Below are 14264 nucleotides of genomic sequence, written 5' to 3'. Positions count from 1 at the left end.
TAAATAACAAGTCTGTTGTCAGATTTCCCCCTGGTGAGGAAAGGGCAGATGGGGAAGCCGGCGGGTCGTGACCTTCGTGTTTCTCAGCGGGAGTCAAAACGCCTCCCATGCTGGGGGACCGGGAGAGGAGGGTCTGTGTTATGCTTGCACTGGGCCCTGACAGGCAAATGGAATTCTGCGCGCTGGACGGCACGCCGCGTTTGGTGTACAGCCTGGTGCGTTTTGTCCTGCATGTTCAGCAGCGAACATCTGGTGGGAAATGGAAAAGTCCCGGGCCACATCTTCCAGGCTGGGGGACCACTCCGGGTTTGGGCAGCCCACCCTCAGGATGGGGCTCTGTGCTTCTCTGTGCAGCCGTGACTGAGGGACATGAAGGGTCCTGCCTCCTGTCGATGAGAGGGTTCCGTGAACTGACGCCTACGGAGCTCAAGGCGCCTGGCCCAGAGCAAGGGCTCAGGAAGAGGCAAGTTCATGCCCCGGGACCCCAAAGACTCAGGGGCTCCCCTTCTGGAAGCCGGAGCTTCTCTCCCCCTACAGGTCCTGCTTGGGGCAGGCATGCAGGACAGGGACCAAGAACCAGGGTGCGGGAATGCAGGGTTCAGAGCTCGAGGTCAGGGTCGCGTCCTGACTCTGATCTGCTTCCCCAGGCAGAGGGGACAGCTCAGACCCTCCGTTTGAAGGGGCTGCTGTCAGTGTCCCCGTAGGTTGTTTCTCCAGGCTTTAAGTGACTCTGCAATACGTTTTAGTCGCTTTAAAAGGAAAGAAAGAAGGGAGGTGGGTTGAGACCTAGGAGAAGGGAGGGGAGAGAAGGACAGCGAAATGGAAGGCAGACAAGGGCACAGCAGGATGCACCGGGCACGAGCTTCGACTTTTTAAGGCAGCCTTCACCGTCCTGGAGACGGGGCTCTTGCGCCCATTTCATGGACAGTAAGTTGAGGTTTGGGGAGATGAATTTGCCTGGATCACACCCTCACAAGGGCTGGAGCCAGGATTCCAACCCACAAGGTCTAGGGAGTGGAGGCCCTGGAACAGAAACAAAGACCTCGTTCTCAGAGTGTTCCAGCGGGTTCTCTGCTTCTCCACTGTGTCACTCCTCTATGTTAGCATTGGTTCCTTCCCGTCTTTGTGACCTTGCAAGGCACAGCAGTGCCCATTTTCACAAACAGAAAATGCTTTTGGGCTCCCTCCTGTCTTACACTTATAATTAATCACTAACAATTTAATATAGTCCAAGAAGCAGGGCAGAGTGGTCCAAAGAACCTTGAGGATGGGACCACGTGTCTTTCGTCCCTGCCCAGAATGGTGGAACCTCTCCCCTGGGTTTTTCTGCACCCGCGGAAGCACGGAGAGGCTCCCGCAGGCGCCGTTTCTCCAGGTCTCCTTGGGGCTTTGCGTGGGACCTCATTGACCCCTGAAAGCGACTCCAGGAGTCAGGGACATTCATCCCACTCATTTTCCAGATGGGGAAACTGAGGGCTGGTGCGCCAGGTGGGGGCCTCGGGGCCCCAGAGTAACAGGCGAACAGGTTCTCACTTGATGGAACTTCCCCAAGAGGTTCTGAGATCTAAATTCAAGGGCCACTCTGACCACTGGCTCAGAGGTCACCTGCCCAGCCTCCTGCACCTCTATCCCATTGTCCTGCCTAGTTGTCCTTGGTGTTCCCCTTGCTCTGAGACTCTCATTTACTCCTCTGCTCCTTGTCTGCTTCTCTGTCCAGATTCCAGGCTCCGGTCCTGGGTGTTCATCCTCACGTCCTCGGAGCCTTGGCCCGACCCCTCATAGTAGGCGCTCAATAAAAATGGTCTGGACGGCTGAGGGAGACCAAGAGGGCAGCAGGGCGCAGAGGTCGAAGGCTCAGCTCCCAGCCAGCTCTCCGCGGGGGGCTGCTCCTGGATCCCCGGCCTGAAACTCCCCCTTGTTTGGGGGCGCCCCGGACTGCCACTCGCCTCGCTCTGATCTGCAGACCAGCAACCCTGAGGCAGGCTTCAAAGCACAGCTGCCAATAGATCAAGGCTTCTCTCAGCCGTGACAGCCCCCCATCGCTCACCTCCCCAAATAAACCCACGTAATGAAGACGGATGGCCCTGGTCGGCAGCGGGCCGCGAGGGGAGCAGCGCAGCGCCTGCAGATGGGGCTGCGGGCCGCCCTGGAGTGGGGCTCTGCCATGTCCCCAGGACGGAGACCTGCCTGTCCAGCCCGCGCCCCCTCCACGGCCCTGGAGGCCACATGTGTGTCTGACAAGCCTGGTGAGTGTGAGCGGAACGGTCTTTCCAAGGCTCCCACCTGCGGCCAAAACCACTGCCAGCCCCACCATGGCCAATGGGCAGGCCTTTATGGGGCTAACTCCTCGTTAGGGAGGGGTCCAGGGACTGGGAGCCCTCTAGGAAGTGGGGAATAGACTGGGGGGCGTCAAGACCTTCCCCTGGGGGTGTTTGAGGTGAGGGGCCAACCGTGAGGAGTAGCAGATACCTGAGCACCTTCCCTGGGCTCCGCTCGTGATGGCCAGCAGAGGGAGAAGACGGAGGGCTCCCTGGAGGGGGTGGTTCTCTTGGAACATGCTGGAGGGGCAGCTCTTAGCAAGTATGCCTCCAGGGCCCCCCACGTGGTGGGGCTTTCAGGACCAGCTTCCAGCGCCCTCCGAGGCCTCTGGGTTTGAAGGCCTTGGGAAGACAGAGGTCGGAAGGAGTTACTGTCCCCCGAGTCGGAGCTGTCCCCTGGCAGGATGGTAGCTGCCTAGTGAAGGTGTGGCCAGTGTTCAGGGAGCAGGTCTGTGTGCAGAGTGGCTTCTCTCCGCTCACCCCAGGGCTCAGGAGCGTGCAGACACGAGGGTCTGAGGGGTGGGTGAGCCATGGGCCCTGGGAAGCAGGGGTCCATACACCCTGCACACCACTGCTGTTATCACCCCAGCTCACAGATGGGGAAGCTGAGGCCTTGAGGGGTGATGGACATGATGAGCCCCCAGTGCCCACAGAGTGTGTGACCCTGGGGGCTGCCCCTCTGCTTCTTCCAGCCCCGTCTCCGTGGGAGACATGCACGACCCGGTTGGAGGGGGTCCCAGTAGGGGCCCTGGAAGGAGAGGAGTCGGCCACGGTCTGCAACACGCGGGCGTTTCTAGCCGCTTCTCCAAGTCTCCCGTGGCGCAGAGGAAACGCCGGTGGGGCGAGGGCCAGCCTGTGTGTGCGTGCGGCGTAGGCAGGCCGGGCAGGCGGATGCCTGTGTGGTCCGAGGGGGCTTCGTGTGTGTGGTCCGCCACCAGCCCAACGCTGATCATCTGTCCAAAGGCTGCTAACTGTCTGCCCGATGACCAGGCTGTTTACTTTAGTCCTGTCTGCACCAACTGAGCTCGGAGCACTGTCGCCTTCCAGCTGGATCTCCTCAGGGGGAGAGGGAGAGCGGGGGAGAGGGAGAGAGAGATGGGAGAGGGAGGGAGGGAGGAGAGAGAGAGAAGAGACGAGAGGAGAATCTGGAAGAAGGAGAAGAAAAGGAAAATGATGTGTGTGAGGCTCCACGGCGGATCGGCTGTAAATGGGTTCCACATAAATCAAGACAACCATTTATAGGCCATTTCACCTCCAGCCCTTCTCCAGCACCTCCCAACCTCCCGCTGTCAGCCTTGCCCCCGCCAGCTTGCTCAGACAGACCAGGGTCGTGAATCACCCCTGCTGAGCGTGGCCAAAACGTTGTCCATGTTCCGATCCATGGACATAAAAATGTGCTCGTCTGGTCTGGACGTGTGTGCGCACGTTTGCGTCCAGGTGGAGGAGAGGCTGGTCGATTTGGAGGTTTGGCGAGCGCTGGCAGGGTCCGTGGGCCCGTGTCTCTCTGCCACATGCAGGGTCTTCAGCCTCTGTCCACCTCTCAGAGGCTCAGAGAGGGAACCGAGCGAATGTCGGCTGGAGGTAAACACACGGCGTAAATACATCCCGGAGCTGAATTTACGAGCCGCTCCGGCAGCTGTGCGGGATTTCACAGCTTCCACAGATGTGTCCTACTGATTTCCCCTCTAAATCTTGACATTCGGCTCGAATTTATGCTTCCCCCAATTTTACATTTTTCATTGATGATTTACCCCTTTTTAGTATTTATTTCCTATAAATCATCTCAGTATTATATGTAACAAAGAAGGATGGAAAGGAACGAGAGAGACAGAGAGAGAACACTTTTTTTTTTAACTGAGATGAAGGTTCTGAAAGGGCTGGTTTCGATGGACATCAGACTAGAACTTGGTGCTTAGAAGTTAAGATCAGCGTGGTATGGACGGCAATGATCAGGCATCACACGGGTCTGCCTCGTTCTTCAGAACACGCTATGTTTTGAACCAAAGGAACGTTGGAGATTATTTAAGCTGAATCCCGTTTGCTTACAGTCAGATCCTGTCATTACACAAAAGCAGAGTCGGAAGTTGGGTCCCTGAGCCACAGGACGAACCAGGACATCCCTGTTCTCCAAACCAGGTAAATTATTAAACACACAACTTGAAGACAAACAGAAAACTTCGTTAGGTGGCTTGCTTCACAACAGAGAATCAGGCACTTTTTTGTTGTTGTTGAAGCAAAATTCACATGACAGAAAATGAACCACTTTAAAGTGAATAATTCTGCAGCATTTAGCACATTCACAATGTCGTGAAACCACCAGCCCTACTTAGTTCCGCATATTCTCAGCACCCCAACAGGAGAGCCTGCATCCACTGAACAGTTTCTCCCAGTGCGCCCTGCCCCCAGCCCCAGGCACCCCGGTCTGCTCTCTGTCTCTGTGGATTTAGCTGGAGAATCAGATTCTTCTTATCCACCCAAAATGCCGAATGAAAATAGCTTAGCTAGTTTTGTTTCTTATTGGGAAGATAATGCATGCTCGCAGAGAAAATTTAACCATTACAAAAAAATATAAAGAAGACCTTTGAACAATTGTCCCCTCCCTGTTCCTCACCCTAAGCAACGGCAGGCCCCCCTGGGTGGCCCCTGCACCCCCGCCCCAGACGTCTCTTTGTATGAACACTCACACGACACACCCTTTCAAGAGCTGGCGGAATCATTAGACGCTCGTTCAGAACCTGGTTTTTTTAACCTAACAATATACATCACGGACATATTTCCGTGTCAACACGCTCAGTTCCCCTTGATCATTTTAATGTCGGCCCAGGGCTCCTTCCCGAGCAGTTTTGCAGTTGATTCAACCAGCCCCCTCGGGATGCGCGATTAGGCGCACGCCTCTAGTTTTCACTCAGATGGATTGACTTTCTGGGCTGTGTTAATTGACTGGATTCAGGGGGCTCGCTCACAGGCAGGAGGACTGAGGAAGGATTTAAGAATTCTATGGAAGAAATCAGGACTTACTGACACCACAATGAGACCCGGGGGACACGTAGACACACCTGCTGAGGGCACCTTTGCAGATGTGGGTAAGAAGCAGACGCCAGCGGATGACAAACTGCTTGAAGCGTCGCCAAGGACACGTGACCTGCGAGTCCACCGAGGAAGGAGTCACGGGCAGGCTGGCCCCTCATGCCCCGCGGGTGGGCAAGCCCTGCCGTGGCCTCTGCAGTTGATCTGGAGAGATGAGCAGCTCTGGGGGAGACGGAGGAGGTGGGGAGCTGATATTGCTTCTGGAGGGCTGGTGGGGAGCTGCCAGCCGGCTGGTGTGTTTGTGCATGTATCTGTGTGTGTACCAGCCAGAAAGAAAAGAGGAGTTCTTTTTAAAGGGAGGGATGTGTCAGTTTTTCACAATCCTCTTTAGGACCTTTATCTCAGCCCTGCGTTTTGCCTTAGTGACGTAAACTGTCGCACGCGGAGGTTTTCTCTAAGCTGATCATTTCGTCAGAGTCGTCTGAGATACTACTCTCTCTGCTCCCACCTCTTCAAGTCCTCTGAGGACGGCCTCCTGGGCCACCGTGGCTGGTCCAGAGTGGATCCCGGCACGTGCTCCCGTCTGACCACTGGGACCACCCACTCACACAGCCATGGGACACCCTCCCAGCCTGTGGGTTCACTGCCCCCGCCACGCTCCTGTCTCCTCACTTACACTCTAGGCCCCGAGCCCACAGGGCTCTCAGGACTGCGCCCCAGACTTTGCGTGTGAGCTCAGTTCCGCGTGCAGCCGAGCAGACAGCAAGGGACACAAGTTGAACCTCTGCTCTGGGGCTGCAAACCCCTCAGAATCGCCACCTTCGCGTTGGGAAGGCCCCTCCCTTTCGGGTTTCTAAGGACCCTAAGAGTCAGAGGGGGGAGGTCATTCACGGTGCTGGGATGACGGACAGAAGTGAGACCCACATCTCAGGCCCAGGGAAGGGGTAGCCGAAAACCTCAGTCATCAGGAAGAAAGATCTAAAAGAACGTGAAAGCAAATCCATGAGGAGCAAAATACCCAACCTGTAAATAAAGAGACCAAATAGGGTTGGGATCAGGGGGAGGCCTCTGAGGCAGGCCAGTGTGGGGTCGGATCCCGTCTTTATTTAAAATTCCCATGTTTTGTTCATCGTGGATCTTTTGCATTCATTTTGAATTTTTAAAACATTGCATGAAAATATTGCTTATGTCGAGGACTGAGTACTGTGGTGCCCCCTTAAATGTCATGCCCCAGATGTAACGCCTCACTCGCCCTGCCCTAGTCCTGGCCCAGCTGGCATATCTTGTCCAAGGTCATCGGTGGTCAGCCTGGGATTCAAACTCCAGGCTTCCGGCTGCCAGAGCTTTTCTGTCAGCCCAGAATTGTAACTGCCAGCTGGCCCCCTGACTCTCTCCGTGACATGGCGTTGAGGTATGGAGGTACTGATGTGTAGACATCACTACTGAGGGGCACCTTGGGTTTGTCAGTGGAGGAAACTGAGGGCACTCTGTGCTGAGGACCCTGGAGCACCCAGGGCTAGCACATGAAAGCCGCTTCCTAATTCTGTCCATCAGTCTTTTCCCCCTGGGCCTCCAACACCCGTCATGAGACTGAATGAGATATCTGAGGGCAGCAATGCACTTGTGTTACTGGTGTCGCCTCTCTGTCTGAGGTGGGAGTTGCTCTGCCAGGCACGGCAATGATCCCGTTTGAAACTCAAACGTTAACACTCCCGGAACAGAGTTTGATGGCGAGGACTCATGTATTTTATGTGACGTGTACGCTTCACCATACACTTTATCACAATGTGCATGACAAAACCTTTTCCTCTTCTTACTGAATGTATGATTTTTTTAAAAACACAATGTTCCCCAAAGCCAGATCCTCAGAGTCTGGAGAAGGGAAAGTTTATAGGACACCTGGAAAGGGTCATTTATAAATTGATTTCACTGTGGACCAAGTAGTTCTGCCAGTCTTTTTCCTTTTTTTAAAGAAACAGTAACTTTCTTAAGCCAAGCCCCCCCACCCCGGCAGGGGTCTGCTGAACTAGGACACAGGCTCCCACCGTCCCCTTGGCCGTCTGCAGTCCTGGTCACGAGGGGCTATCAGCCTGCCGGCTTTCAGTAAACTGATTGACCAATTCAGTTAGAACAACAACAACACTGTAATTATTTGGTGGAATTGAGCAGTTTTTTGAGCTGAATTTATCTACCATGACGACAGATGGGAAAGGAAGCAGAGTGACAAGGAAGCCTGGCCAGTAGACATCCTCCACCCTACGCCTGCCACTGGTTTTGGGGGCTGGCTTGAGCTTCTCAGAGCCTTGGCCTCCTCATCTGGACCCCATACCCTCCTTCCAGAAGCTTCCAATCAGATGGGCTGGGACACGTAGGGCATTTGGCTCAGGGTCTGGTCTCAGTGCTCTCTCTGACCGCATCTTCCTCACCTTGCAGTTAGAACAGATACTGTGTGAGAGGCAGCCATCTCAGAGGTCTGGGAAAACCATGTGCCTTTGGGGAGAAAGGTTATTGTTGGACTTTGATGTGGCTGGGGAGGGGGCAAAACTGCCTTCTGAAAAAGCCTCCTTTAATATCAGGTATGAGCATCTGGGAGGTGAAAGGCACCCCTACAGCCATCGGTCCTCAGTCCTCTGCTCTCCTCGGGGAGGGTGGGAGCCGGGGCAGGGCTGGGGGCCTCTTGATTCCGGGCGGCACTTTCCACGACCAGTGGCTCCTCTTAAAGAGGGTGCTTACACCTGATTTTTTGTGCTTCTCAAGAAAAAATTTACAGAAATGGTTCACAAAAGTAACACATGTTCGTTGTAGACTACGTGGAAAATACACATCAGCACAAAAGGGGGAAAGATACAGTAAAACGCCACCACCACGAGACAACTACTTTTCACATTTTGGCGTTTTCGTGTGCAAGTTACACACACACACCACACACACCCCACTGTCCAGTGTGGAGCAGTGCTGGCATCCAGTCAGCACCCAGTAAGCATCAGCTGTTGCTATTACTATTATTTATTTTCTCTTGTCCTCATAAAAACAGGATCAAACTGTGCATGCGCTGTTTTTGCAAATTACTTTCTCTATTTAATTGCTGGAACATCTTCCCTGCCCTTCAACATTTTTCTACAATGTAATTCTTCACGGCCTTAGCGTAGAGAAGCGCTTTAACACCCTCAGCGGTCTGTCCCCAGTTTCTCCTGCCCCGACTGTGAAGCTTCAGAGCAGTCCGGAGCCCCGCGTAGCTAAGCCTCCCCAGGAAACGTGAGATGCGGAGACGGGGGCATCCGGCCACATGGCGGCTGCTCCCGGCTTTGGGGAGGCGGCCGCGGGGCTGAGATCTTTTGGCGAAGTTGACATAAACCTGTGCGATTTCGTGCACGCAGCTCTTTATTCTAAGCTCATGATCCTGCACGGATGCCGCCCGGAAGAAGGAAAGCACAAGAGCAAGGCAGCTAAGACACGGAGCTGCCGTTCTGGGGCCGAAGCTGGGGGAACAGCAGGATGTTTCAGAGCTGCCTACCCTTCCAGATCAGATCGCCAGACTGTCCCAGAGCGAGGCCAGGAGGGCTGGGTTCCAGGGGGCGAGCGGCACTTCCTGGCAAGGCTGCTCTGCCACTGTGAAGGCAAAGGACGGCTTAGGACCAAACGCGGTGGAAATCGAATTTCAGTTCCTGTGTGCGTGGCGGATCAAAATGCTGACTATTACACCACCGACAACCATGCTGACACATTCACTAGGAGCCACGCAGTACTCTAAATGCTCACATTTTGCAACCACTCCTGGAGGCAGGTGTTCCACCAGCTCTTCACAGCGGCACAGATGACTGGAAACGGGCTCTGCCAGAAGGTTCTCTATCGTCCCAGGTTCTCATAATTCCATCCCACCCCCAGGGACCCATTCTTGTTTATTTTACTTGGGAAAAAAATAATGTTTGCAACAACATGCTTTTGTTCCCTCTTACTACAAAAACAGTGAATCTTGTCACCCAAGTCTGAATCATCACAGAGAGAAATGACTTAGAACGCGGGGCCCAGGTGAACCCGGAGAAGAACCACTGACGATGACTGGGACTCTCCTTTCCAAGATTTTATCTGGGGAGATATCAAGTCAGAAGTGGGGCATTTCTCGTCTGTCCGCCCCAGAATGGCCTGCCTCACACTCGCTGTTCTCACTGGCCTGTGGTCCTCTCTGATTGTGGATGGATTTTAACGAAAGTGGAGGGGGCACAGGGTTCCCCCAGAGAAGGCTGGTGACATTGAATGGAGGGCTTTGCGCTCCTGTTTCTGGTTTTCTGTGATGTTGAATCTAGCCACGCCTGGCTCTGTCATCTCAGCTGGGCTCTGAACCCCTGAGGCTCTGCAAGCGGGCTGCAGTAGTAGCCGGAGCTCAGAGGGGCATGGAGGTCGACACCTGTGACGCAGCAGGTCCATAGATTGATGACCCCTGTGGTACTGATGCTGTCCGCAGGGTCTTCACTCTCTCCTCACTGAGGCTTCTCAGGACGAAGGGAAAGAAATGCTGGTGATTTCTTCGAGCTGGTCCTCAGGGTGAGCCAGCTGGGCTTCTGTGGCCCCTGCTTAGAAGGGGCTGCCCCTTCCCTTTCCACCCTGACACCCCCTCCCTGCCCCCCCAGCAAACAACACTCTTTCTCCACCTTCCTCCCTCTCCAGTGACCTCACTGGATGACATAGGCTCTCTGTAATTTTAACGCTTTCTTCTGCTGAGGAATTTCTCCCCTCTACTTTTAAAATAAAATTTTAATATCACACGCACAGACCATGAGTTGAGTCCAGGTTCCATTTGACCGCCGGCTATCACGTTCTTCTTTTTATTTGATAGGGAAATGGGCCACGATGGTGCTGGGGAGGAGATGGGTCTCACCGGCAGTGGCGGCGGCGGTGGCCCCGGGCTTCTCTGTCCCCTGTCCCGTGGAGAGGGAGGGCGCCGGGGACGCGTCTCCACGTGCCCATCAGACAGGGCTGTGCCGGGCCCGGGGCGCCCCGACCTTCCCCTCCACCGGCCGCCCAGCCCGACTCCGACCGCCACCGGCGGGGTGGGCGCGCGGATGGCACGCCGGAGAGCCTCGGTCCCGGCGGGAGTGGCCGGCTGCAGGGCGAGGAACGGAGAGAGGAGAGGAATGAGCCGGGCGCCCCAAGAGACGGAGGGCAGGGGTGGGCTGGAGAGGAGACCGGGGAGTGAGAAGACGAGAGGGGACTTTGGAGAAGGCGCAGAGAAGTGCGAGGGGACTCGTGAGAACATCCGAGGAGAGCATCGCCCGAGGCGAGCGCTGGGCGGTGAGTTTGGGAGGAGGTGAGAGGCAAGCACCTAAGGGGAGCAGACGGGGAGAGGGAGAAATGCCCAGGGGAAACAGAGCGGAGCAGGGAGCTCGAGGACCCGCAGGCTGAGCCGGAGGGCGGCTGCGGCGGGCCGGCTGCTCCCAGGAGGCTAAGGCGTCTCCAACCGGCTCCAGTCCCCCTCCAGCATCCCCCTCTGCCCCACCCCGTGGGTCCCTTGCGCCCAAGTCTTGGCGGAAGGGGATGCTCCAACCCCCCCTCCCCGCCCGGCCCCCCCCCTCCCCACCGCTCCTGCTGGGGCTGCGACCTGCCATCCCCCCAACGCCCGCGCGCTGAGCTCCCCGCGCTCTCAGTGCTCCCCACCCCGCGTGGCTGTGAGCCTGACACTGAGACGGCCACTGTGGGAGCGGCCATCACTCAGGCCTCCCCCCACCAAGGGCAGCAGGGTTCCCAGGCTCCTCTTACAGGCCAGGGGAATAAGGCTTGAGCAGGAGAAAGGTTACTGCCACCACGTGTGCACGTGGAAGAGGCTGCCCACCCCCCATCCACCCCGTCCACCCCCCCAGCAGCTGTAGGCTCCAGCCCCCTGCCTGGCCAGTCCCCAGGGCCCCGGGTGTGATCACAGGGTCCAGCTGGCCTGTGACAGGTGAGCTCTGTGGGGCTTCATGGCCCTTATCACAGTAAAGGGGGTGGGACTGTCCGAGGAGGGGTGGGTCTCTCAGCTGTCCTGCTTTAAGGGCTTTAGGCTAAATCGGTGGTTATAACAGTAACAGCAGCTACCACTAGTGAAGTCACCAGGCTGGAGAGAGGGCTCAGGTCTGCCTGTATATTCTCTGTTCCAGTCCTCACCACAAGGTTGTCACTCTCTCCAGGTCCCGCGCTGGGGAGCCAGGGGTCTGCCCCATGGCACCTGCCTCCCTACACAAGACAGGGGGCCTCGCGACCCAGGAGGGAGAATCCAGGCACCCCACGAAGGGGCTGCTGGAGGCTGAGCGCCCGTTTCCACTGGAGCTGGGTGGAGGCCCGGTGGTGGCTGCTGCCACGGGAAACTGAAAGAAAGCTGGGAGTGCAGAGCACGGGGGTCTGGGGCCTCTGGAAGAGCTAAAGATGCATGTGCGAAGCTGAGTGGGTGGGGAATGAGGAGAACAGGGCGGGGGTGGGGGGGTGGGGGGGGAGTGGGGCGGGGGGGGGGAACAGAGGAGGAGTATTCATACACTAAGACTGGAGGGGGAGCGGGAGGGGAATGAGAAGGGAAGAAGGAGGGAGAGGGGAGGTGATGGCTTGGAGAACAATCCTGCTGGAAGCAGGTCCTGCCCAGCCTCGCAGGCCACGGTGGGCCAAGGCTTCCGGCCTCAGCGTTAGCTCCTAAAACCCTGAAACCCCGATACCCAGACAGGGAGAACGTGGGGAGGTGACCAGGACTGGTCGCATGTCCTCCAGGCTCCTGCTGGCTCAACAGTTGGGCTCAGGAGTGAGACCCTGCGCCCACGTAAGGGCACCAATGCCAGCACCTTTCCACATCCCCCAACCTGCCCTGTAAGCAGTGGCAGCAGAGTTCCATGTCACAGGCGGGGAAACTGAGGCCAGAACCAGAGCAGGGAGCCCCAGGGCCAGGGCCTGACTCCTTCCAAGGTTACAAAGTTGAAGGAATGAGCCAGGAGCTGGGGGCTGCCCTTGTGGGATGCCAGGCTCACACCAGAACAACAGAGCTGCCTGTGTAGACATCCCCCACAGGCCAGGAACGGTGCTCAGGACCCTGCATTTTCATCCTGTCAGATTTTCACGACAGTCCTGTGAAGAACTGTTCGTCTCCCACGTTACAGAGGGGACACTGAGCCTCCCCCCGGAGGACGTTCCTGCTTTGGCTCTTTGAGCATCTTGCAGAACCCAGGTTTCTCTTTTGCTGATCTTGCTGCGTCCCCCTTTCCCCCACGGGGTGGGGTCAAGGCACATGGGTGGAGTTCTACTTGGGCAACTTCCAGGAAGCAGTGAAACTGGCAGCCCTCGGGGGTCTTGCCATACCCCAGAGTGTCTACACCTGGGCATCCTGGTGGTCCCCTTAATCTCCTGCTAAGTGCTGTAGCCAGCCCTTTAAAATGGGCTCCAGGGAGAGGACCCCACCTTCTCCTCTTCTTACAAGAGCTGTTCTCCTGCTCCCCTTGTGGCAGTTTTTAAGCAACACCTGGAGACCGAAGATGCCAGATTAGCTGGTGTGTGTTAATTAGTCCTTGGCCAAGTCAAGGCACCTTGGGAAGAACCAAACACAAGAGCATCTGAAGTCAGTGACATCAGCATTATGCAGCCGAACGGGACACAGATCCGGAGTTCCCACTGGTCTGTCCAAAGGGGCATGGGACTTTAGCTTCTGTGCCATTCCTGGTGCTGCCAGCAGCCGGACCTCTCACCTCTGGTGTGACTGGGAATCCGGCGAATGGGAAGGCTCTTTGGGACTTCCCTTACCTTGGCTGGAATCCGGGCTGAGGCTGGGACCCTTTAACACTGCAGGGAGCTTCCCGTGAATATTCAGAAGGAACAAATGTGGTGAGAGGCTTCCCCTTGAAATGCAGATGCAGTAACGGAGTCTTTCCAGGGAGAAGACAGAAGTGAGAATGCAATGCTCAGTTCTCCTTGAAGACGAGGTATAATCCCCAGGAGCCTGGGCTAATGGGATGTCCGCAGAGAGCACGGCACAGTCTCGTCGATAACATGCTGAGTGGTGTGGGGGCATTCCTTCTGTTCTGATTATTCTTGCTATGTAACAAGTACCCAGAGCTGAGTGGCTAAAATAACCATATTATCTTGCTCACGACTGTGTAGGACAGGCACGCAGGATGGGCTCAGCCAGGCGGTTCTCACTGGGGGTCTCGCATTCGGTTGTGGTTAGCTGCCAGCTGATGCTTGCTGCACCGGAAGCTCAGCCGGGCCGTTCGTGGGAGCCCCCAGCGTGGCCCCTGCAGCATGCTGGTCTCGGTGTTGTTGGGAGTCTCACGTGGCAGCCAGCTTCCCCGAGAGCGAGTGTCCCGAGAGGACCAGGCAAGAGCTACCTGATGTGTCGTGACCCAGCCTCGGAAGGCACAGAGCAGCTCTTGGTCACAGAGCCACTGGCTTCAAGGGGAGGGGACGTGGGCCCTTGGGAATTACAGTATCCATTTGCAGATGACGTCACGGAGCTTCTGGAAGCATTAGATGCTTGATCCAAGGAGCAAACGCAGATAGAGGAGGAGCTGGGAGCGGCATCCCTGAGGCCAGGTGAGGCTGCACACGCTTCAGTGGGTGAAGCAGGCCCTCCAGAGTCACTGGCTGGCAGAAAGGGGACTCAGGATGGGTTCATTCAGTTCCTGGCAGGGTGGCCTTGGGCACATCATTGAGCAGACTCCTGGCGACATACAGTGACAGTAATTGGAGGGGAGGCTGACTGAGCCTCTCCTGGGCACTGACGTTCTGAGTGTCTCTGTGGATTAACTCATTCAATCCTAACAACCTTGGATGAGTTGCAATCATTATCATCCCCATTTCCCTGATGAGGAAGCTGAGGCACAAAGAGGTTTACTAGCTTGACCAAGGTCATGCAATCAGCAAGGGGCGGAGCTGGGGTTGGACCCGAGCGCTGGGGCTGCAGAAGCTCCCGTC

General features: G+C 56.3%; 1 long non-coding RNA gene across 1 annotated transcript; it reads left to right on the top strand.

Moving 5' to 3' along the window:
- Positions 1–251: 251 nt before the first annotated feature.
- Positions 252–10119, top strand: LOC139082248 (uncharacterized). Its single transcript, XR_011538057.1, has 4 exons — positions 252–463; positions 1718–2246; positions 4367–4454; positions 8723–10119. It is a non-coding gene; the product is annotated as an uncharacterized lncRNA (long non-coding RNA).
- The last annotated feature ends 4145 nt before the right edge of the window (positions 10120–14264 follow it).

This window comes from Equus przewalskii, chromosome 3 (assembly GCF_037783145.1).
Source record: "Equus przewalskii isolate Varuska chromosome 3, EquPr2, whole genome shotgun sequence".
Lineage (NCBI taxonomy): Eukaryota > Metazoa > Chordata > Mammalia > Perissodactyla > Equidae > Equus > Equus przewalskii.
The sequence above is the reverse complement of the archived record's forward strand: the minus strand, read 5'-3'. Positions and strand labels throughout refer to the sequence as shown.